The following is a 26,367-nucleotide window of genomic DNA, read 5'->3' on the forward strand; positions in this document are numbered from 1 at the left end:
AGAGGTAAGTACTAGATAGATAATTGGGGCTGTGACTTGCCCAGAGTCACACAGCTAGAAAGTATCTATGGCTAGATTTGAACCTAGGTCCTTCCCACTCCAAGACTAGCATTCTGTCTACTGTGCTATCTTGCTGTCCATACAAGTCACTCGTTTTTAAAATGGGGGAACTGAGAATATAGGAATGGAAGTAATTTAATTTCCCAAGATCATGCAAATAATAAGTGGCAGAGTCAAAATCCAAACCCAGGTCCTCTGGTACCAAATATGGTTAAAACTATCCACATTGAAGAGGCACCACTTTGAACTGATGGCATTCATTTGAATTTAATAGGACTTTTCTTAAAATGAAAAGCAGTGGAAAAAGAGATTTTTAATGAAAAGCATTGCTTAAGTTCTCCCACCCATTTTAATCCCTGCAATTGTCAGAAATGTATGATACTGTGGTAAATCAGCATACACAGAAGGAAACGAAGGGGGGGGGGGGGAGAGAAGCCTACATACACAATGTATTATCCCAATGAGGTTGATTCAAGTATAGCCAATGACGGAGGAAAGCTGGAGATGAAGGTCCTACAAATCTCCAAGTGCACATCCAACACAGTTTGGGGGTGGGGGAAGGAGGAGGAGGAGGAATGATGGTGTGGCAAAGATGGTTTCCTGGGTTTCTCCTTTTAAGCTGGAATATCCTTGCTTCCCAAGGGGTCCTCAGATCATTGCTGGTGAGAAAGTAAGATGCTAGCTGTTACCTGCACACCCAGGTCTAGGCTATCTGTCTTGGAGCATTATAATTGATGGAGAGAGGAAGAGCCTGACTCATCCTAAGCCTCATTATGAGGTGTTCTTCTAGAGAAAGAAACCTGTTTTCAAGGCCTTTGTTGTACTGGGAAATTCCTCAACCCAGAGGTTCTAAGATCCTCCCAGAAAGTAAGTTCTTCCACCTGGTTCATTTGCCAAGAGGTCAATAAGGAGATAAGAGTAGATCATAACAAGTTTAATTAGGATCAGCAAGCTTGGATGGGCAGTTACCAAGAGGATGGCAAAATGGGCTTCATATAAATAGGATTTTGCACAGCTTTAGGGTGACATTCATTACAAGCAGCAAAAGGAGCTTATTGGGGAAGGTTGTTCAGTCACTGCTTATTTGGGACGAGATGGCAGGTGATTTGGGGAAGAACGTGTTAACCTCGTAGGTCTTTGGACTTGCCAAAGATCAGGTTTGTCCCAATGGGATATCATATTTCTCTGAGGTCACATCAGAATGTTCTGGTGGAGCAAGGATCTCTAAGGCAATGGAGGCTCCCTTTAAGATAAAAATCAGTAAGGTTCATCTTGTCCTGACCAGCCTGAAAGTGTCTATTTACATAACCTTGTAGCTTGGTGACTCAGTAGGAGAGTCAGACCTAGAGTTCAGAGGACCTGGGTTGAAATCTCGCCTCAGATGCTGCCTAGCTGTGTGTTCCTGAGCAAGTCACTTAACCCTATTGCCTAATCCTTGCTCTTCTGTCTTAAAGTTGTTACTAAGACAAAGTAAGAGTTTAAAATTAATTAAAATATTTAAAATTAATTAAGTAAAATTTTTCCTCCACAGCTGTGAAAAAATTGAAAGGATTAGGACAGCACATGGTCAATTATGGGAACTGAGTGAACCACACTGAGTATAGTTTGTTACTCAATTCTGGATATAACTCAGTTTCCTTTCTATTCAGTTGTCCTGTAAGAAAACTTATTCAATTGTGTGAATTGGGAGGGAAAAAAAACCAAACCATATTGCACTGTTTGAACCTAGCCCTTTATGGCTAAAAAACTGGACAATGTGTTTAGAGACCCATAACTAAGGACCGAGGTCAGTGATGGCAAACCTTTTAGAGACTGAGTGCCCAAATTGCACCCTCACACCACATTTGAGCCCGCCACCTTACCCCAGACAGGGGAGATAGGAAGCACTCCCATTGGGCTACTGGGCATAGATGGGAGATGTGAGAAATGTCCTCAGGCGTGGTGGAAAGGGGGAGGAAAGCAGTCCCCTCTGGCACATGTGCCATAGGTTTTCCAACACAGAACTAGGTCATACTGATTAGATAGCCTTTCAGATCCTAAGATTGCTGCAAGGAGTTTTCTCGCAATTGTACATCTCAAGCAACTCATCTTATCTAAAAACTGGCCCCATACCAATTAATCAGTTATTATTCCCATGTTCCTTTGATTGTTCACAAACACTTAGGAGAGAGCAGAGACACCTCTTTTTCTGATTTTAAGGAATTGTACCAGTTAACTCTCCCCTTTCCAACTTGGAAAGCCCCTAATTTTTCCTCCCCAAAATCAGATTACCTCATGTTGTAACTAGTTAGTTGTTTCTTTTAATTAATTGTTTCTATTTGATTTTTTTTAATATATAAAATTCTGTCTTCCCCTATTTTGGGGGTCCAGTCCTAAGCTGAGGAAAGGACCAGGTTCCAATGTGTTAGGCAATTGGCATGTATTGCTTAATTAATCAAAATGCTTGGAAGCTTGAGCCTTTGTTTTCCCAATCATTTCACCTTTCACCTGCCAAAGTTAAACTCCAAGAAACTCTCCTGAGTAAGGTAATCGTAATCTCTTATGAAGACCAAAGTCTTTTTCTTGGCCTGAACTCAGATCTCCTATCCCAGTCTCTAAACCCTAATAACACATGAGAGGTACAATGAACAGGTTAACACTCACTAAATGCCTTTTGTTCAGCACTTCATACAACAAGGTGTCTTAGGTCTTGATATATCTATGCCCTGGCCACTATACAACACTACCACACTAACTCTCTTTTCATAACAGTTGACCATTAACAGGAATAATGAATCTTATAAACTGCTTTAAAGTTTGAAGAGTGCTTTAAATATGTTATTTTATTTGGTGGAGGTGGTTGTTTGTCTTTCTTATTTCAATTGAGTTTCACAGCAACCTGAGGAAGAGTTGCAAATATCATTCCCATTTTACATATGGGGAAGATGAAAGATATCCTTAATGATATACTAAATCAATGGGTTGTCTGTCCATTTGCAAAGTAATAAAGTGTTTGCCCTTCATTTTCTTTTTTTTCTTTTTTTAAAAAATAGCCCCTATTTTCTGTCTTAGAATCAATACTAAGTATTAGTTCCAGGGCAGAAGAGTGATAAGAGCTGGGTAATTTAGGTTATGAAAAATTTTGGAAAGTGAGGGAAAAAAAAAATTAATACCTTGAAAAAAGACTTTAACTAATGGTAAAAAAAAAAGGTACAAAATTTCACAAAAGAGGACTTCTTAAAAAGCAGAATGACCAAATGGGAAAAGTAGTACAAAAGCTCACTGAAGAAAATAACTTCTGAAAAATTAGAATCAGGCAAGTAAAAACTAATGACTCCATGAAGCATCATGAAACAATAAAACAAAATCAAAAGAATGAAAAAAGAAAATAAAATATAAAATATTTTATTGGAAAACAACTGACCCAGTAAATAGATTGAGGATAGATTATTTAAAAATTGTTGGACAACCTGAAAACCATGATCAATAAAGAGCCAAGATATATTTCAAGAAATTACAAAAGAAAACTGCCCTGATATCTTAGATCCATAGAGTCGAGCAGAATTTGAAAGAATCCATCAATCACCTAATAGAGATCCCAAATGAAAACTACCGGGAATATTATAGCCAAATTCCAGAGATTCCAGAACAAAGAGAAAATGCTTCAAGCTACCAGAAAGAAACAATTCTCAAATATTAAACCCCAATCAGGATCATAAAAGCTTTAGCAGCATCCACATTAAAAGAGCAGAGAACTTTGAATACTGATATACCAGAAAACAAAGAAGTTAGAATTACAACCAAAAATAATTTACCTAGAAAATCTAAGTACAATTCTTTGAGGGGGGTAAAATGGATATTTAGTAAAATAGAGAACTTCAAGCATTCTTGAATAAAAAACCAGCAGAACAGAAAATCTGATATTCAACAGAAGACTCAAGAGGAGCTTAAAAAGATAAACATGAAAGAGTAATCAAAGGAGACTCAATAATGTTAAGCTATTTACATTCCTATATGGCAAAATGATACATTTAACTCCTAAGAAATTTATCATTAGTAGTTAAAAGAAATTTTCAGAGTCAGAGGACATGTTGGAATGATCTTCAAAAATAATAATAATGAAGGGATAAGAGAAAAATGTACTGGGAGAAGGGGAAAGGGAGAGGTAGAATGGGGGAAATCTCACATAAAAGAGGCATGCAATAAAGAGCTTTTGCATTGGAGGGGAAAATGGGGATGGGTGGACAATGCTTGAACCTCACACTGGAATTGATCCAAAGAGGGGAGAATATAAAATGTATGTATGTATGTATGTATGTATAATCACACAGACTTTCAATTGTGTATAGTGTATAGAAATGTAACTTACCAAACAAGGAAACAGAAGGGAAAAAGAATAAGAGAAAGGGATGGGGGGATGATAAAAGGGAAGAAAGATTAATGGAGGCAGTGGTTAGGTACAAAAAAAGACTTTTAAAGAGGGACTGAATAAAAAAGAGAGAGAGAGGAAGAAACAAAAATTGTGATGAAGGGAAATACCCAATAATCATAACTGTGAATGTGAAGGGATAAGTTTACCCATAAAATGGAAGCAGATAGGTGAATGGATTAGAAACCAGAATCCAAAATTATGTTATTTATAAGATACACACTGAGGGACAGTTAGATGACTCAGTGGCTAGAGAGCCAGGCCCGGAGACAGGAAGTCCTGGGTTCAAATCCAACTGAAGACACTTCCTAGCTATGTGGCCTTGGGCAAGTCACTTAACCCCCATTACCTAGCCTTTACTTCTCTTCTGCCTTTAAATAATACTTAGTATTGATCTAAAACAGATTGTAATGGTTTTAAAAATAAAAAGAGCCAAGAGACACATTTGATACAGAAAGACACACAACCAGAGAGTTAAAATAAAGGGCTGGAGCAGAATCTCATATGCTTCAGCTGATCTTTAAAAAAAGCCATGGATAGTTATCATGATCTCAGACAAAGAAAAAACAAAAATAAACTTAATTAAAAGAGATAATCAGGGAAACTACATTATGGTAAAAGGTATCATACCATTCCCCAATCAACAAATGATCAAGGGACATGAATAAGCAGTTTTCACATGATAAAAATAAAAACTATTAATAATCATGTGAAAAGTGTTCTGAATCCCTCCTGATTAAAGAAATGCAAATTAAAACAACTCTGAGGTACCACCTCACACCTATCAGACTGCCCAATATGCAGCAAAGGAAAGTGGTAAATGTTAGAGGGGATGTGGCAAAATTGGTACCCTACCCATTCTAGAGGTCAATTTGGAGCTATGTGCAAAGGGCTTTAAAGGAATGCCTGCCCTTTGATTCAGCCATATCACTGCTGGGTTTGTACCCCAAAGAGATAAAAAGGAAAAAGACTTGTACAAAATATTTATAACCTCGCTCTTTGTGGTGGCAAAAATTGGAAAATGCAGGGATGTCCATCGATTTGGGAATGATGGTGATGGAATACTATTGTGCTGAAAGAAATAATGAACTGGAGGAATCCATGTGAACTGGAAGAACCTCCAGAAATTGATGCAGAGGGAAAGGAGCAGAACCAGGAGAACATTGTACACAGAAACTGATACATTATGGCACAATCAAATGTAATGGACTTTTCTACGAGCAGCAATGCAATGATCCAGGACAATCCAGAGGAACTTATGAGAAAGAACACTGTACACATCCAGAGATAGAACTGTGGAAACAGAAATGCAGAATAAAAACACATGATCAATCATATAGTTCAACAGGGATATTATTAGGGTTTTGATGTTAAAAGATCACTCTACTGCAAATATGAATAACATGGAATTGGGTTTTGAACAAATGATACATGTATAGCCCAATGGAACTGCTTGTCAGCTCTGGAGCAGGAAGGAAAGGGGTGGGAGGAATCATGTAACCATGGAAAAATATTCTAAATTTTAAAAAATAAAAATTTTTTAAAAAGGTATCATAGACAATGAAGTAATATCAAAAAACTTTATAGCATATTTCTCTGATAAAGGATTCATTTCTCAAATATTTATTGAGTATGAGATAGCAAATTTATAAAAATAAGATCCATTCTGCAGCTAATAAATGGTAATATGCTCTAAATCACTATTGATTAGAGAAAGGCAAATTAGAACAACTTTGAGGCACCAAATCATACCTATCAGAAATGAGAAATTCTGGAGGGGATAAGGAGGGAAATAGGTAAACTAATGAACTGCTAGTGGAATAATGAACTGGTCCAAATCTTCGGGAGAACAATTTGGAATTATGCCCAAAGGGCTTTAATCCCTTTGATCCAACAATACCACTACTAGGTTTATACCTCCAAAGAGGTAATAAAAAAAGGGTTGTACAAAAATATTCATAGCCGAACTCTTTGTGGTGGCAAAAAAATAAGAAAATGAGGGATTGTCCCTTGATTGAGGAATGGCTGAACAAATTGTGGTATATGATGTTGATGGAATATTATTGTGTGATAAGAAATGATGAACTGACTGATTTCTATATGAACTGGAAAGAGCTCCAAGATAATTTCAAAGGACTCATGAAGAAAAAAGGCTATATATACATCTCTGGAGAGAGAACTGATGAACTCTCAGTGCAAAGTGAAGTGTAATTTTCTCAGTTTCTTTATTTGTCTTGCTTTTAAAAGAAATATGGCCAATGTAGAAATCTATTTTGCATGATTTCACATGTATAATTGATATATTGCTTGTCTTCTCAATGGGTGGGGTGGAAGGCAAACAGAAAATTTGGACCTCAAAATTTAAGAAGAATATTTTTTTTAAAAAACCAAATAATGAGATTAGTTGTTAAAAAAAATCAGTAACCCCCCCCCAAACAAATGTTTAATGAGAAAAGAAAAATTCATTGTGCATCAGTACATATTCTGCATTGCTCTCTTAGGTGTAGACAGTCTACCAATCAGTAAATCAAGCCCTGATTTGTAGGTTGCTGATTTCCAAGGTGCAAATGATCACATTGAAAATGTCACTATCTACTTTTTTTGTTTTGAGCAAAGCCCTGAATAGGCTTACGCTCTCACAAATAAAGTTTAGCTGGGATAAAAGAAGAGAGTGAAGAGAATGGGAATATGGTTTGAAGAGGTGGCGTGGGGTGTTTGGGGTAAAGTAAGCCAAAAGCTCATCTATCAACCACTGTCCTCTCAGTGTATTGATTTGGGAAGTTTTGGATTGCATCATTATTGCTGATGATGTATTAAGTGGACCAGCCAGTAAGAAGAGAGATATGAATGGCTCAGGGCTAGCTAGACCAGCTATGATTTGGTGGAAAGACCATTTGGTCAGTTAGTAGAGAACTTGCTAGAGAGATACCAGCAAGGGCTAGAAGACATGGAATAGTCATCTGAAGTATTTATCTTGGACTTTCCTCATTTCTTTTGACACGATGGCAGAGAGAGGGGGAAAGGGCTGTTTACTGGTGTCTGTGGTCAGTCCAGATTGGTGACTTTCCTTGTGCTAGCATTCCCAATAGCATGTATCTGAATTGTACCTGCCATGTTGGCAATTATACAAAAATGACGCCAGTAGGGGCAGCTAAGTGGCTCAGTGGATAGAGAGCCAGGCTTAGAGATAAAATGCCCTGGGTTACATTTTACCACAGATATATCTTGGCTGTGTGATCCTGGGCAAGTCACTTAACCCCCATTGCCTAGCCCTTACCACTCTTCTGCCTTGGAACCAATACACAGTATTGATTCTAAGAGAGAAGGCAAGGGTTTTTTAAAGATACAATTAAATTAAATAAAAATTAAAGACCCTTTCAGCTCCCACTCAAAGTCTTTGGTTACTGATATATTGGTTATTGCTAGTGTAACTAATAAACTGATTGTACTCTCTCAGAGACACCCATTCCCTAGTTACATCCTGAGTCTTGGCCCAGAAGCTGACACTAAAATAGAGCCCAGCTCAACATGCCAAGCTAATTCCCCTCTGATGGAAAGACTGAGCCACGTCAATTCTTTCTTCCACTTGTAAACTCATCATGTCTCCCAGTATCTCTCCCTATAGCCAGAACAGGATAAGTCCTTGGTCTTTGCCAGTCCTCAGTAGCTTCCTTACCTTTTCTCAGGCCAAAACTGGACAGTCTTGACAAGCTTCAAACAGTGGCCACTCGAGATCTAGACAGGACAAAACCTCTCTACAGAGAGAGAGAAGGGGGCATTGTCCCACACATTTTCATTAAAGAACATTTGCATTAGCCTCTTGGCTATTGGTTGGTAATTTAGAACAATGGACATTCACATAGCCTAGTCAAGTTTCCAAAACACTTCATATACTTGATTTCACTTGAGCCTTACAACTCTGAGTGCTTATAAGTATTATCATCCCCATTTTGCTGATGAAGAAAATGAAGTTCAGGGAAGTTAAGGATTTGCCAAAGTTCACACCCTTAATAAGTGTCAAAGGTAGGATTTGGGTCCAGGTCTTGCTGACCCAAAGGGCAGCATTCTAAATATTTTAATCAGGATCTCTCTCTCTGGATTTTGTATCCTAAGGACAGCTAAGGATCTCTATCACTGTTTTCAATGGATAGAGTGCTAGTCCTGGAGTTAGAAGACCTGAGTTCAAATCCTTATTTAGACACTGTATAATCCTGAGAAGTCATTTATCTCTGTCTGCTTCAGTTTTCTCATCTGTAAAATGGGAATAATAACAGCACCTACTTCTAGGAAATGAGGACCAAATGAGATCTTTTTAAGGTTCTTTGCAAGCCTTAAAGTACTATGTAAATTCTACATAGGTCTATTGTTATTATCATCATACCTCCATTGTAGCTGCTCTCTCTAAGCAGCCTGCTCTACTTTTGGACAGTTCCTTTCCCCATTGACTCTGAACTAGCCAAGTGGTGCCACAAGTAGAATGGGGTCAATAGGGCTTTCCCCCAGGTGCTAAATTAGAGGATGCTGTTAGCCCTTATGGTTCCCCAGCAGCAAAGAAACAACTAAGCTTAGCATTGAATTTCACTAACAACTAATTGAAATAGGAAGCTACCGGATTGCCAGACATCTCCCCCTCTTAGCTGCCCTAAACCAGATGGCACCTCCCTGACCCCCATCATGGCAGAGGAAGTTTCCATTATGGCCACCCTTGCAAATGAATTCATCCTATGAGGGCGATCGAAGGGTACTTTATGCTGCTGCTTGTCTTTTGTGCCACCTCCTCTAAGCTCAAAAAATGTCAGTTTCCCAAAGGGGGCCAGTTCACCTTCATCCATCTTCTCTTTGGTTAGTCAGTGATTATCTGGACTATCAGATATGTCACTTAAGAGGAGTATATAATCATGCCGTACAGTTCTTTGTATCCGCAGAGCCCAGGCCCTTGCATTTAGTAGGTGCTCAGTAATTCCTTGTGGATGAATTGCAGGGAAGGGAAAGGAAGATCCCTCTACCCAGGAGAGCATTATCTATTTTGTGTGGTTGACCCTTCTGGCAATTTAATCAAGCCTATGGACCCTTCCTCAGAATTATATATATATATGAATGTGTATATATATATATGTATATACATATATATATATATATATTTAAACCCTTACCTTCCATCTTAGAATCAATAATATATATTGGCTCCAAGGCAGAAGAGTGATAAGGGCCAGGCAATGGGGGTTAAGTGACTTGCCCAGGGTCACACAGCTGGGAAGTGTCTGATACCAGAGTTGAACCCAGGACCTCCCATCTCTGGGCTTGGCTCTCAGTTGTTGAAATTAAAAAAAATTTTTTTAAACAAATTCTGAAATATTTTTTATTTTAAAAAGAAAAGAAAGAACAAGTTGATGGACCCCCCCCCCCCCCCGGGTTTAAAGCCTCAACTCTAAAACAATTTTACTTGAGGATCTAGAATCTGAACTCAAGCTACTGGTTGGTATCTTTGGATTTTCTCTCTGCCATTCCCACAGTAGCCAGGAGGAGGGAGGTGATGGCATCATGGGCATTTCAGGTAAAGCAGTTTTTAGAGGTGGCTATGCCGGAGGCTGAGTAGCTCAGAGGCTTACAGGACTGAGTCTCTGATGGCTGCTCTGTAAATAAGCACCTCAGGGGAATTCACTGTTTCACTGATCTCAACTCCATCTCTAGCATTTGGTGTCAAAGATTGGCTATAAATCAGCATGACTGGTAATCTGGAAGCACTTCAGCTAAATGTGTGGGGCTGCTGAATCACATAATCATTGTAAGTGATACATTTAAAATGAGTTGACAGCTGAGATGATCATTGATTAGCCACAGAGCCCAAAGAAGAGATTTATAGGGGCTGACTTGTCCCCTTTGGGACACTTGACTAGTCCAGGGTAAAAGAAAAAGAGAATAAGCATAATTCAGGCTTCTAAGTGATATCATTTAAAGACGATGATTAAAATGGTGAAGCTTAGTGTTTATGGGAGTCTTTCCATCCAAAGCACTTCTCAACCATCATCTCATCTGTCTTCATACTTTGCTTCTATTTCTAGGATCATAGATTCAGCACTGGAAGGCAACTTAGAAAACTTTGAGTCCAAATATCCTAATTTGGCTTGAGATGAGGAAACTGAGGCTGAGATGGTAAGTAATTTTTCCAAAGTCACACAGCTAATAGGTGCAGGAGGCAGGATTAGAACTCAAGATACACCCTTGACTACACACCCAGAAATTTATCCATTGTATCACCCAGATACCTCTGGAATGACTGAATTCCTCAAATTGACATCTTGGAAGGTACTTCCAAAGTTTACTTCATCTAATGCCCAGTACGTGGTATGTTTCTAAAGATGGGGAGGAGAAGAAAAGAAGAAAAAATGAAAGGGAGAGAGGGAGGAAGTAAAGAAAAAGGAAGACTTTATTTTCCCCTCTGAAAAATAATCTAGCATTTAACCACTTTAATGGCATTTTCTACCTGATATGGTTAGAAGAATTTCAGGAAGCTAATTCACTTCAAAATATCTCTCCACTAGCCTATCACTAGGGCTGTCAGTTGATTCGTAAACATTTACTAAGCACCTAGTGTGTACTGCTGTGAACTTTACATTATTCCACCCTACTTAGTCTAACAAAAACAGGAATGTATACACCCATACTTAAGGATTAAGTATTTAGGAGAATGGCCTATGACAGACATGTGCTAGCAAATGACAAATCAGAAACAACTGACAGACCTCTGGGCTGTCCTAAGTCCAGCTTAAGCTACCATTGGTACATGTGAGACACAGGAAAGTGATGTAAAAACCATCTATATATTTTGCGTCACTTCCTCTCTCCAGCCTCTTTTTGGCAGTGGAGAGGTGGCTGGTGGCAGCATGCTGAGCATTTCAGCATCTTGGCATGGCGGCTACTATTGTCCAGTTTTGGCGGTGAGTTTTCCTTGATACTATACTGAGAGAAGCTAAGTAGCCTAGTTCAGGTGAGGCATCTTTACTGAGCTCTATCCGAGTTTAGGCTGATTCTTTCTCTTTTACCTTCCAAACACTATCCTCTTAGAAAGCCACTAATCTTCTTCAGAGACCTCATGGCGGAGGACTTTGAACTCCCCCTGGCACAGGCCAGGTGGGAGAAATCCTATACTTTTCCCCTCTCTCTTCTCCTTAATTCCTTCCCTCTATATGAATTAAACCACCAACTGACTAGGGTATTTTATTTAGGATATTCCCTGGTGACCAAAATTAATTTAGATTCGGTAACAACCCTAAAATTATCCTTACACTGGTATATGTTTAACAACTAGCCCTCCAAAGGGGAAAAAAAAAGTACCCATGACACTTTTAAATTTAATTTGCATTATTAACATTTTCTTCATCACTTTCTCAAGTCTACATTAAAAAAAAAAACCTTGTCAGTAGCATTTGATTTCTGTAGTATGAATGCTTGTACCGAAAATAAATCATTGACTCCCTTGAGCAAGTCTGAGCTGACTCCACTATACTCCTGCCTGTTACAGAACCTAAAATTCTACCATTAGAGCTTTATGTTTGTGGGGCTTGATGCTTCTTTGGGAATATCCCTGGGAGGAGACAACTCAAGCTTTCCCTTCTCCAGGCAGCTTTCTCTGTATTCATTAATTTCTCCTTTCTTTAGACAACTAGCTACTGTAAAGAATGGCTGACACCAAGCCTTTTGTGTTGACTGGTGTGATTCTTGATGTTTCCTAGGTTTTAGTCTTGTGTGCCCAACTAGACTGTAAGCTTCTTGAGGACAGTTACTTGCACATCCCCAGAATGGCTACTCTGGGAATGGTAGGGATCCCGTCAGTCAAAGTCCTTTTTAGGCATCTGAGTAGGCATAGAGACTGGCTGGCTTTCATCTGCATGTTATCATCTTGGTATGGATTATCTAATGTCACCTTGCACTTCTTCCAAGGATTTGTGGCAATAGTACCAAAGATTATGGGATCACAGCTTTCAAATTAGAAGAGACTTTCATGTTCTTCTAGTATAACCTCCTCATTTTGCAGTAATCTCCTCTGAGATTCAGAAGCTAAAATATCCCATAGCTAGTAAGAAGGAGACCCCGGGTTCTGATCCTCCTGTCCCTGATTCCGAATCAAGTGGGATTGCTACTGACCCATGCAGACTAGTGGTAATGCTTTTCCTTCCTTGCCTGCCCTTTGCTCCTTAGGACTCTCATCTGAAATCATGCAACTCCAAATCAAATAAAGGAATACTTAAGAGTAGAATCAACATCCAGTTTCCTTCTAACAACTGTACTCTAGTCTGATGAGATGCTCTGGATCTTGTTCTTTCCTCTCAGACAGTTGGTCAAGTACTTATTAAGCACCTACTATGTGCCGGGAATGGTGCTAAGCATTGGAGATACAATCAAAAATAAAAAACAGTCCCTATTCTCAAGGGATTATTGAATAAAATAACATGGGGAGAACTGTTTAAAATAAAATAAATAACAGTATACAGTGGTGCCTTGACACACAAGCACCTTAAGTCAAACAATTTGAGATACAAGCAGTCAAGATTGGGATTTTTGGCTTTAAGTCACCAGCAGATATTTGAAACAGGAGCTTCTGCCACCCTCTAATAGTTAGCCTGCCGTATGTTCTGTTTCACAAGTTAACTCATTTAGTTCAATGTTTATCTGGCTGTGCAAGCATCTGTATTGAACTGCTTTTGTTTTCTTCTTTGTTTTTGTCTTTATTATCAGTATTTTGGGCAAATTTCTTAACTTTAAACCATGGGTCCTGACGATGGAGGAATTGAAGGAGTTACAGCAGCAGCCGCATATGGAGATTTTGCAGGAAATTAGTGGGGAGGAGCCCCAAGATAAATGAGGTAATCAGTACAAACCAGATTAAGGAAATGTTGAGGATTTGGGACAAATTTAAACAGTTTACTGAAAAGACACACCCAGGAAGAAGTTGCATTGGAGCTGTGCGATGACACTTATTTCACACATTATCAAAATGTTCTGAAAGGGAGGAAGAAACAAACTTCCATGGAAAAGTTTTTGTTGAAACGTCCTCTAAGTGAAATGGAGGGAAGTGTGGTTAAAAACAGTCAAAATTCAATGAAGAAAATGATGATAATTAAGTAAAGTAAAAAAAAAAGCAAATAAGTTTAGCAATAAAGTTACACATCATAAAATAATGTATAACGTCAATTTTACATTTAAATGTAGTGTTATATGTGTAGAGGACAAGTGGTGTTAAGCAATAGCACCTGAAATGAAAACCTTCTCCACCAGCATCTTCACCTGATATTGCTAACATTTCATAAGTAAGTTTATTTCTTTACTTTCTTTCTCATTATCTATAAATATATTTACTTATCAATCATAAAGAACATTTTTGTATTTAAGAGCTTATAAAACAAAAAATTCATGTGGTTTTGGGGGTCCAGAATGGAATTAATTGCATTTCCATTAATTTAAACGGGGAAATTTGATTTAACACACAAGAAAATTACATTATGAGCTTGGCCGTGGAATGAATCAAACTCATGTGCCAAGGTACCACTGTATATATATAATCACAGAGGAAAGAGTCTAGTAAAGGAATGGGGAGGGAGGGTGTCAAGAAAAGCTTCTTGAGGGCAGCTGAGTGGCTCAGTGGATTGAGAGCCAGACCTAGAGATGGGAGGTCTTAGGTTCAAATCTGGCCTCAGTCTCTTCCTTGCTGTGTGACCCTGGGCAAGTCACTTGATTGCAATTGCCCAGCTCTTACTGCTCTTCTTCCTTGGAACCAATATGGAAGGTAAGGATTAAAATTAAAAAAAACCCTCAAAGAAAAGCATCTTGGAAAGAATACTGGATTTGGAATGAGAGGTTATTATTGTTATTGTTGCTATTTAGCTGTTCTGCCATGTCTGACTCTTTTGGACCACACTGCCCACTTGGGGTTTTCTTGGCGAAGATACTGGAGTGGTTTGCTGGTTCCTTCTCCAGTGAGTTAGAGGACTTGGTTTCAAATGTAACTCCACTCTACACTGTTAGCTCTCTAAGCTTAGACAAAATATTTTACTCTTCTTGGCCTCAGTTTCCTCTTTTTTAAAAGAAAAGGGTTAAACTCGATGAACACTAAGATCCTCTCCAGCTCTTAAGGGATGATTCTATAAATTGCTCCCTGATGGAGATAGTCTTTTTATCCCCAGAAAGTCCCCCAGCTCTCTTCCTCTCTCTCTCTGTCTCTGTCTCTGTCTCTGTCTCTCTCTGTCTCTCTGTCTCTCTCTCTCTGTCTCTCTCTCTCTCTCTTTCTTTCTCTCTCTCTCTGTCTCTGTCTCTGTCTCTCTGTCTCTCTCTCTCTGTCTCTGTCTCTGTCTCTCTGTTTCTCTGTCTCTCTGTCTCTCTGTCTCTCTCTCTCTGTCTCTGTCTCTCTCTCTCTCTCCCTCTCTCTCTCTCTCACACATACATGCACCAGCCCTGATAAATTCCATCCTAAAGGAGTGTAAAATTAAATGTATATCTAATAATAAAATTATTATATTTTATGAGGTTTATTAAGGATCATTAGAAATCAAGGAATAAAGAAGATACAAAATAAAAACCACGTGCCCACGACTGCCAGCCATTTCAGCCATCCCCACCTTACCACCACACTTGCTGCATCATTGCAAAGGAAGAGAGACTATGGGAGGCTTTACTGCCAGTTAAATACCAATAACATGATCTCACCAACATGGAGACAAGGGAGAGATTATAGGGAATTCTGGAAAATGCCAAGGACTTCTGGGGAATGAAGACTAAGGATCAAAATCTCCATTCATCCAGGAGGGAGACCATATTTCTCTTCTGGAGTATTTCCTCTTTTTGCCTATTGGAATCTTATTCCGACCCATCCATTCCTGCTAGTGATGACTGGAGCTCACACAGCACTGTGCCTCTGTTATAAACACAGTGTTCTGTTGTACTTATAGTGACCTGCATTTGTGATTCCCACCCCTCCTAGATTATAATTTTCATGAAATCGGGGACTCTTATTAAAATTCTATAAGAATTTTTTAAAAAATCTATGAAACCCTGGAACAGAATTTCCTTTATTGTAAACCGAGGACGCAGACCGACTCTGACAACCTAAGGGGCCAGCACAGAATTGTAAACCTTTGGTTGCCATATCAGAGGCAGGTTTAGAAATAACACAAGAGGGGGCAGCTGGGTAGCTCAGTGGATTGAGCCTCAGACCTAGAGACGGGAGGTCCTAGGTTCAAATCTGACCTCAGACACTTCCCAGCTGTGTGACCCTGGACAAGTCACTTGACCCCCATTGCCTAGCCCTTACCACTCTTCTGCCTTGGAGCCAATACACTGGATTTAAAAAGAAAGAAAAAGAAACAACACAAGAACTTTCATGCCTGGAAGAGCTTCCCAATTTTCCAAATGTCTCCCGCGTCTCCATCCTCTTTTCCTTTAAGAGTCATTGCAGCTGTCCCTTCTTCCCTGAAGTCTTCCTGAATCCCTCCCTCCTGCCTCTACTGCTTCCCCCAGGATTTCTTCAGCCCTAGTTTTCCATGTTTACAGCTCCTCTTCCCACATCTCCCCACTCTGACGGGACCACGCGGGTATAGCCAAACTTTGTCTCTGTTGTAAAAATTAAATTAGTCTCTAGTAATAGAAATATTATGTTTTACGAGGTTTATTAAAGATTATTAGAAATCAAAGAATAAAGAAATACAAACTAAGAAAACCACGTGCCATGGGCTGATTAGCCCACTCATAGCTTACTTCCGACATCTTGCAAATGGCCGAGGAGCCAGCGTGTGAGGCAGAGAGCCAGTTAAAAAAACTCCTTGTGATCTCGCCAAGGTGGAGACTCAGGTGAGATTAGAGGGAATTCTGGGAAATACCAAGGACTTCTGGGGATTGAAGTCTGTGGGTCTAGTGCCTATCCTACCTGGTGGAAACTTCATGAACTTTTGTCGAATTGAATTCTGGGTGTGCAGCTGAGGAGAGGGGCTGTGTCTTACACATTTTAGTTTCTCTTCTCTGGGACCCGCCTATAGCTGCCATCTGCCCCAAGAATAGAGTGAATGAATGTCCACTGAAGGAATGTCCATTGAATGCCGATGGAAGCTATGGTTTTTAGGTTGTTTATTTGAGTTAGTGTTGGGGGGGAGGGGTCCTAAGATTATTCACTTACAAAAATGAACAATATAGGGGAAAATAAAAGAAATAAAATTTTAAAAAAGAAAAGAAAGATGTGCTAAGCCAGAAAATTCATGAAAAAATCCTGATGTGGATTATGAAGTTATGAAGAATAAAACATGCAGAAGCAAGAGAATATAGTATACAGTAACAGAAATACTGTTTGAAGAATGACTTATACAGGTCCACCTCCAGAGAAATAACTGAAAAAGGGAACTAAGACATAGTTTTATATCTACAAATATCTTTTTGCCAAACATGCCTTCTCTTAATGGGGAGAGAGAAGGGAAGGATGCAGTTAACGGGGCATTTTAATGTAACAAATTAATTTAATTAGTAATTTAAATTTAATAATATATAACAATACAATAATATATAATTATGTTAATATGCCAAATATGTTCATCTATATAAATATTAATGTATTACTATAATAATATATAATAATTTAAAATTAATAGACATTTTAAAATTCTTTTTTAAAAAAAGAAATTGATGCTGGAGGCAGCTAGGTGGCTCAGTGGATAGAGAGCCAGACCTGGAGATGGGAGATTCTGGATTCAAATTCAGTCTCAGACACTTCCTAGATGTTTGACCCTGATCAAGTCCCTTAATCCCAATTGCCTAGCCCTTGCTGCTCTTCTGCCTTAGAATTGATACCTAGCATTGATCCTAAGTCAGAATGTGAGGGTTTTGTTTTGTGTTTTTTTTTTTAATGAGAAGAGGAAAGGAAAGGAAGAGAAAAGAAACAAAAAATGAAATAGGTGCTGAATAAAGGCCAATTGGCATCAGGATTCTGAAAAGATGCAGTTCCTAGAAATGACCACAAGGTGGCTCAATTACTGCACACTAATATTCTTCAGCCTTTCAGAAGCAGAATAACTACTGGAGAAATTGGCAAGCCCGGCTCTGGCTTTTCATAAAAGGAGAATCTTATACAGTGGGGAAAGGAAGAAACCAGCTGTCTTTCCTTACATCCCCACCCTAAAGAATGATCTTACCCTCCCTTCCAAGGCAAAATTTTCACTCTGAAGAGTGGATGTCCAAGAAGGTGGGTGAGAGGCTTTTCCAGGCAGAATAGTCTGACAAAATGCATTGAAATATCTCTTCCAGAGATTCAAATGAATATTTCTGTCCCACCCATCTTCTTTCCCCTTCTCCAACTGCCATCAGCCTGGTACAGACCAGCCTGAACTCTATTGCTCCTGTCCCCCTAAAGGATCTCCTTGCCTCTAAACTCTGGCTGCTCCAATCTATTTTCCCAATTTCCCCCAATTGTCCAGACTAATCTAATACACAACCCTCATCACCTAACCCTGTAACTCAAGAACTATTAATAGTTCCTTATTGCCTACCAACTAAGGTCTCAATTCCTTAATTTGACAAATCCAAATCTCTCCATGATGCCTTCAGCCTTTTTTTCCCCCAAGGCTTATCCCATACTTAGTCTTCTCTTTCTTTTTCTCTTCCCTTCTTCCTTCTCACTGATCTCCATGTCCTTTTTTATAACTATCCCTATTCCTGGAATATTCTCTTTCCCTTTTCTACCTATTAAAATCCTCTCCTTTAGGGCTCAGCATAATTAAATATAAATATATTTATATAAGTAAAATATATCAATATAAAAATAATAATATGCCTTCACTTAGTCTCTACCCAGTCAGAACTATCCCTTCTTTCTACAGACTTTCCCAGGTACTTTGTTCTTGGGTCTTTCCTGGTGAGAACTCGAAAGTGGAGTCCTGTTTATCTTTTTCACATCCTCAATGATGTGTAGCACAATGCAAGAACTTAATAAATAATGACATCTCAAATTCATATGGTGCTTTAAGGTTTACAGAGTTATTTCCTCCAACCACCCTTTGAAATGGATAATGCAAGAACTATTATCCCAGTTTTATAGATAAGGAAATTGAGGATAGTCAGAAAGGTTAAAGGCTATGAAAGAAAAAAAAATGGATTTTGTTTTGGGAGAGATGGAACTTAAAATTTGTCTTGGGGATTTGGGAGGAAATAGGAACTGCAATTATTTTGTAATATCTTAATGAATTGTCAATGCAGAAATCTTCTAGCCATCTGGTGGAATGAAGAAATCTCCCAGCCACCTGGTAGACCTATGTTGGAAAACCCCAACCCCCCATGCAAGGACATGATAAAAGTAGATGGTTTTACCCCTTGTTGTGACAATTAATTGTTGTTCTTAGATAAGAGACCTTGCAGATTTCTCTAAAAGGTCTGCTTTCAAAACTATAAAAATGTTTGTTCTCTACCCCTTGTTTCGTGACCTTGAACAAGGAATGGTTACTTATTCTGATGATAAATCCTCCTGCTCTAAATTCAGATACTCTTCATCCTTGGCTAATCATCTCTCTCTTTCTCTTCCCTCTTTTATCCTGTTGATATGTTTTACTTTTATCTCCTTAGCTACTTCAGAATGCTACTGATTGAGAGGTAGAACCGACATGGCAGCTTAGTAGCAGTGAAATTTGAAACCACTCTGACAATCCTTCTAAACCAATCTTTAAAAAGTGCCTCAAAATGACAGGAGTAAAAAACCAACAGCAAGAAAGAATAAGGGGGCTCTCCCACTAAATACAACTTGAATGATATGCAGAGAGAATTGTTTTTCATGGGATAAGCAAAACTGCACACAAAGGTGTGCTGGCTGACTCTCACCCCCAACTTACTGCACCAGATTCCAAACCTATACATAGACCAACTTTGGAATTCTAGGGGGCTACATTAACACAAGAGTACCTCAGACCCACTCCTTGAAGTCTCAGGCCCTGGCACCAGCACAGTTAGACCTAGAAGTCCATAGCACTGGATCCTTTCAAGCGTGATCCCCACAGCAAATAAGCTCACAGTGCCAAGCCCTACAAGCCAGTAGCAAAGGAGACAGAATCAGTAGCTTTCAGAATTTCCCGTCTACAAGGGGGAAAAATGCTGGAAAAATGAGCAAACAGCAAAAGAAACTCCAAACTCTAGAAAATGTCTATGGCAACAAAGAGCAAAGTCCAGAATCCATTGGGGATAGTGAGATTCAAGGAATCACATGCAAAACTTCAAAGAAAAATGGGAATTGGTCTCAAGCACTGGAAGAACTCAAAAAGGAATTCAAAAATCAAATAAGTCAGATCAAAGAAAAATGGGGGAAAGAAATGAAACTAATGCAAAAAGAAAATAACAGCTTAAAAAGCAAAATTGGTCAACTGAAAAAAAGAGGCAAAAAAATCCAATGAAGAAAAAAGTTTCATCAAAAGTAGAATGGACCAAATGGGAACAGAGGATCAAAAGATCATGTAAGAAATTCTGTCTTTAAAAATTAGAATTGGACAAATAGAAGCTAAGGACTTCATGAGACATCAAGAAAGAATAAAACAAAACCAAAAGAATGAAAAAATGGAAGAAAATGTGAAATAGCTCATTGAAAAAACAACTGACCTGGAAAATAGATCCAGGAGAGACGATTTAAGGATTATTGGACTACCTGAAAGTCATGCTCCCAAAAAACCCTAGACAACGTATTACAAGAAAATTTCCAAGGAAACTGCCCTGATGTTCTTGAACAAGAAGGTAAAATAGAAACTGAAAGAATCCACAGATTGCCTCCTGCAATAAATCTCCAAATGACAACTCCTATAGCCAAGTTCAAGAACTCCCAGGTCAAGGAGAAAATATTGAAATCAGCCAGAAAGAAACAATTCACATATCATGGAGCCCCAGTCATGATTACACAGGATCTGGAAGCTTCCATATTGAAGGACTGGAAAGCTTGGAATATGATGTTCTGGAATGGAAGAGAAAAGAACTGGGTTTATAAGCAAAAATCCCTACCCATCAAAACTGATTATATTGACTTAAACAGAAAATTTGGTGTCCAGGATGCTACTGATTGAATGTGTATTCTAAGCAGGCCTGAAAGTTTATAAAAATCTGTGCCGTAGATAGCTGTATTTGCTATCAATAAGGGCATAGTAATAAATCTCTTTACTCTCAGTCTTATCCCCCATTTTTTTAAAACTCTTACCTTCCATGTTAGAATCAATACAGTATATTGGTTCCAAGGCAGAAGAGCAATAATGATTAGGCAATGGGAGTTAAGTGACTTGCCCAGGATCACACAGCTAGGAAGTATCTAAGGTCATATTTGAATGCAGGACCTCCCATCTCTAGTCCTGGCTCTCAATCCACTGAGCCACCTAGTTACCATATTAACCCCTTATCTTTGACCCATAGTCCTGTGAATTTTCAAACTACTCCACCCTAATCAGACCATACTTTAGAAGATCTGATTTAGCTATTCCCTGATTAGTAACAATGGAGATACTTGGTTTAACAGAATCAAGTCTTGGGAACTATACATTCTCTACCCTACTCAGTTTAGCAAGGTCAGGATGCCTGCATCATACTCAAAGATTTAATTATCAAAGGAAATGGCCTTCAACAGACATGTGCAGAAATAGCGGACAGACCCCTGGGCTGTCCTAAGTCAAGCTAAGCTATTATTGGTACAGATGAGATGCAGGAAAATGATGTAAAACTGTCTTTATAAGGCACATAACTTGCTCCCTCTCTCTCTCTTTCCCTAGAGAGATGACTCTGGCTGGCAGCGTGATAGGCGTTCCAACATCTTGGAGTGGTGGCAGTTATTTATCTGGGTTTGGTGATGAGTTTGCCCTTTAGCTGATTCAGGTTCAGGCATCTTGGCTGAGCCCTTTTGGAGTTCAGGTGGATTCTTTCCTCCTTCACACTCAAAAACCTTACTTTCTAGATCTCCTAATCTTCCTGTCCAGTACTACCCAGGCAGGAGAAAACCTATTCCCTTTCCTTCTTCCTTCTCCTTAATCTCCTCCACTATATCAATTAAATCACCATGAAATTTCCAGCTGACTTGGGTATTTTGTTATTTGGGATTTTCCCTGGCAACCAATTAAATTTAGATTTTAAGTCACAACGCTAAAATTATCCTTTACAATCCTCAGGAGTCTGCTGATGGGTATGCCTCTCTTGTGAGATGAAATGAATTCTTCTGAAAGGCTATAAACAAAAAATTTTTAAAAGAAGAGCATGTACTAAACAGGTACATGCCAGACACTAGGCACCAGGGAGACATATAAAATTAAAAAACAACAACAGTCCTCTGACCCAGAAATTGCTTTACAAGACGTACATCTCAAAGATAATGCCTTTCAACCTGAGATTCATCATCTATAATATGAGAAAAATAACATGAAGAGCAACTACCTCACAGGTTACTGTTAAGGTATGTTCATGTTTATGGAATACTTTATAAGTGTTGATGCCAGCTATTTTTATCAAGTGATATGTACAACATGATATAAGTTGGAAGCAGTAGAACCAAAATTCATACTTGGATCCTCTTATCTTTCATTTCAGCGCTCTTTCCAATATACGAGGCTGCCTTTTATTAATAAATATTTGTTGAGTGTTTATTGAATGCTTTCCTGGAAAAGACTGAGACAAAACCTCTGAGAGACCCATTGGAATTAAGAGGGATGCTTCCTATCATGATTGTAAATTGATTAGATTTGAGGTGGGGAAAAAGAAAGAAATCAGAATGATTCTTATTTTTCCTTCAACCCCTTCCTCTTGGCCAAACCCATGCTGGCACCATTGATAATAATACCTTATACTTGGTTTATACTTCAAATTTTTTAAAGTACTCTCCTACCTATAATCTCATTTTATTCCCATTAATCCAATCTGATATGTAAAACCTGTATTATTATCTCTATTTCACATAAGGTTTTAGCAAGTAAAATGACTTGCTTAAAGTCAACCAATGATGGTGCCATGATTAGAATCCAATCTTTCTGTCTCCCTGCCCTTGCTACCCACAACTCATTTTTTTTACTTGCCTTCCTTTACGTTTGCAAAGAGTCAGATAAAAGAAGATAGTATAAAGAGAAAAAGAATGACAGTTACACAGCAGATATAGAATGTATTGAAAGGTGCCCCCAAAAGGAGCCAGCATCACCATATCACAATCTTTAGGGCTAAGAGGACCTTAGAAATCATCTAATTTCTAATCACATATTTTCTGAAGAGGAAAATGTTCCTTCCCACCATCCATCCTTCCTGCCCCCATCCATGTTCACGTAAGCCTTGGTTTGGGGCCGCTGAATATTAAAACAAAAGGAAGAGTTTTAACCCATCTCTTCTACAACCCACAAAGCAAGCTGAGGGAGTGTTGATGCCAGACTGATTCCCAGAGTCGTGGGTGGTCTAAGAGTTCTATGACTTCCCTAGCTGATCCCACACATCTGAAGAAGACAACTATGCCCATGTGTTGAAGAGTCTGCTGCTGCATTACGAGGGCTACTTTAGAAAATGGGGTGAGTGTATGCATACACAGATATAAAGACATAGATATATAATGTGTATAGATATATAAAGATGACTCCTCATGGGTATTGTGCATACAAGTGGGTATGCATGTATAGTGAGTGGATGTCATATGTGTGTTTATGTACACATTTGCAAGCCATTGGTTTTGATTCGGGGTTAGCATCAGTGTGGTCCTGTCAAGAGCACTTGATGGTGAGAGAGGGTTGAAGATTATAACCTGGGATCTTTGGTCTATGGATAAGAAAAATGAAAAAAACAAAAATAAACCCAAAAAAATCCCCCTTCATTTCAATATGACTGATTTTCTTTGTATCCCATGTATTCTGTTTTATGAATTTAAAACATTATTCTGAGAAAGAGTCTATAGGCTTTCCCAGACTATCAGAGGAGTCTAGAACACACACCAAAAGGCCCCTTCTCATTCAGAAATCCTATAATCCAATGACAGATGAACACTAGTCCTGGGTCCAATGATGACCTACAGGAAGCCACTGCAAAACTCTGGGCCTCTGTCTATTCATCTGTAAAAAATGTATGTAGTTTAGGGACAGAGGGAAGAGGAAAGGAGATTAAAGTACTTTAATAACATATAGCATATATTATTATTATTATTATTAAGACAATCAGGAAAATAAAAAGGAGTTTAAAAAAAGAAACAGAAAAGCAAAGATAGAGGAAGCAGGAAAACAGATAGATGGGCCCAACATCAAAGGAAGGACCTTAACATTAATCACAAGAGTCCCACATAGTTATTCCTTATTGTTTGGAGGGATGCCTACATTTATTCAAGTAGGTTGTGATAGTAGTCAGACCCTTATTCAATCAACACTAGTCCTTCCTTAATTGTTTATTGTTTAACATTTTTAAATTGACTTTGCAAACCTTTCACAACTTGGTTCAAATTTGCTTTTTCAGCCTTATATCTTATTCCCCTTCCCAAAACTCTAAAGCCTTGCTAAGCTCATCTTTTCAATCCTTCCCATTGGATGGCTGCCATCTCCAATCTCTGTGCCTTTGTCCATGCCTAGAATTCTCTCTCACCTCACTTCCACCACTCATAATCCTTTACACCCTTCCAAACTGAACTCATTTCCTGATTCCCCCTGTGCTTGACCTACCTAAACTGCCTTATATTTATTCTCTGTGTCTATATATGTATATAGAGTACAACCAATCCTCAACATTCCCATTTTTTATTTTTGAAACTTTCAGCATTTCTGATTGTATTAGTACCTTCATTTTCACTTTGGTGTTGTGGGGTAGAGAAAAAAATGTAAGATTCAATGAGCGCAAGTTTGTGAAGTGGCTGCTATCCTTCTAGGTGTTGCACTGATCTCACAGCATGTTCACCCTACTGTTGTAAAGAATTCCCTGTGCAGTCTTTGCATATTTTCATTGTTTGCCTTTAAAACAGGAATTATGTGTTGCAAAATGCCTGCAGCAACTGTCAACCCAAGTTTGGTGTTTATGAATCATCTGTCATTATATTTGTGAAAAGGAGAAAAGTTCTGTTACTACAGATTTCATGTTATAAAAAATTATTATTGTCTGAAATCATTGGTTTAAAAAAAATTAAGATGTTAGGGGGCAGCTGGGTAGTTCAGTGGATTGAGAGCCAGGCCTAGAGATGGGAGGTCCTAGGTTCAAATCTGGCCTCAGATACTTCCCAGCTGTGTGACCCTGGGCAAGTCACTTAACCACCATTGTCTAGCCCTTACCACTCTTCTGCCTTGGAACCAATACACAGTATTGATTCCAAGATGGAAGGTAAGGGTTTTTTAAAAAATTAAGATGTTAGCACAAGAAGTCACAGAATTCTAGGGAATTACTAGGAAGAAAAAATGTTTCATATGTTACCAATTTTATTTTGTGTACTGCATTTTTTGGCTTATTTCATGATTACTGTGCTAGGAAAAGTACATATGATCAGAATTAATGTTTTGTTATTAAGAATTGTATGCAGAAAAGTGTATTTTCAGCAATCTAGCAAAAAATTACAGTTTAGGTGGTTGAGGGAACCTAACCTCCTTTCTCCACAGGTTTAATGTATTAACATTTACATTTCTTTTTTACTTTTGTTCCTCTTTCTAGGAATATTGTCCCTATGGAAATGGAAGATTATATGTATAAATGTGTAGATATGTCCTTATATATTTATGTATTCACACACACATATAGGTATGTGGACAGAGAAGTGGTACAGGAGGTAGAGCACCAGGCCTGGAGTCAGGAAGACTCCTATCTTTCTGAGTTCAAATCTGGTTGTAGACATTTACAACCTTGGGCAAATCCCTTAGACCCTGTTTGCCTGTTTCCTCATCTGTAAAATGAGCTGGAGAAGGAAATGGAAAACCATTCCAGTATCTTTGCCATGAAAATGCTAAATGAGATCATGAAGAGTTGAACAACAACAAAGTATGTGTAATGTATATATGTATATCTAGAGATATGAACTGTTGCCTTTCCCCAATAAACTATACCCTGCATCAGGGCAGTACTCTGTTTGTTACTCAGGGTCATAATAAGTATCTGAGGCTACATTTCCCTGACTTTGGGGCAAGCACTCTCTCCACTGTTCCACCTAAGTACCCCAAAGGGAGATATGAATGCTATCTTCAAGTATGAGAAAGTCCATCACATGGAAGACTTATTCCATTTGTCCCACAACCCAACACTCCACTGAACATCTTTTCATTTTTTTTATCCCCAGCACCTAGAATGGTAACTAGCATATAGTAGGTGCTTCATAAATCTTTTTTGATTAATTGGTTGATTTATTGGAGAATAAGTGTTGGCTGATTCAACCACACTAGAAATCCTTTAAATAATGGGCTCAACCACAAACTTCATGAATAGGTGAGTCACCAGGTGTTAAATGTCATGGCCAAGGCAACGTGTAAAAATGCAAAACAGTCTCTTTCTGCAGCCCCTTTCCACTTCCTTGGTGACCTTGGTAAAGCAGCAAGAAAAGAGGACAGTGGGTGTCAAGACTAGCACAGTTCTTCAACCACCTGCAAGTGTGAATTTGATAGATGGCAGCTAAGATAGAGGACAAAAGTTTGCAGAGTATCCCAAAGGAGGAAAATGGCAGACTATGAGTAGTATCTCTTTGTGGAGAAAAGCCTGTAAAGAGTTTAGTTGAAGACTCATCTAAAATAGATCATTCTGAGAACATCTTAGCTAAAACCTAAAAAATGACACCAAATGAATATGAGATAGAACAGAGCTGCCAGAAATACAGTGAAATATCCTCATTAATGATAGTGAAATCAGTACGTTAACTCTACCACTTAAGTTTCTAACATATAAGGAAGGGTGCAAAAAGAAGAAAGAAGACAACATCAGGAAAACCTACTAGA

Source organism: Monodelphis domestica, chromosome 5 (assembly GCF_027887165.1).
Source record: "Monodelphis domestica isolate mMonDom1 chromosome 5, mMonDom1.pri, whole genome shotgun sequence".
Taxonomy (NCBI): domain Eukaryota; kingdom Metazoa; phylum Chordata; class Mammalia; order Didelphimorphia; family Didelphidae; genus Monodelphis; species Monodelphis domestica.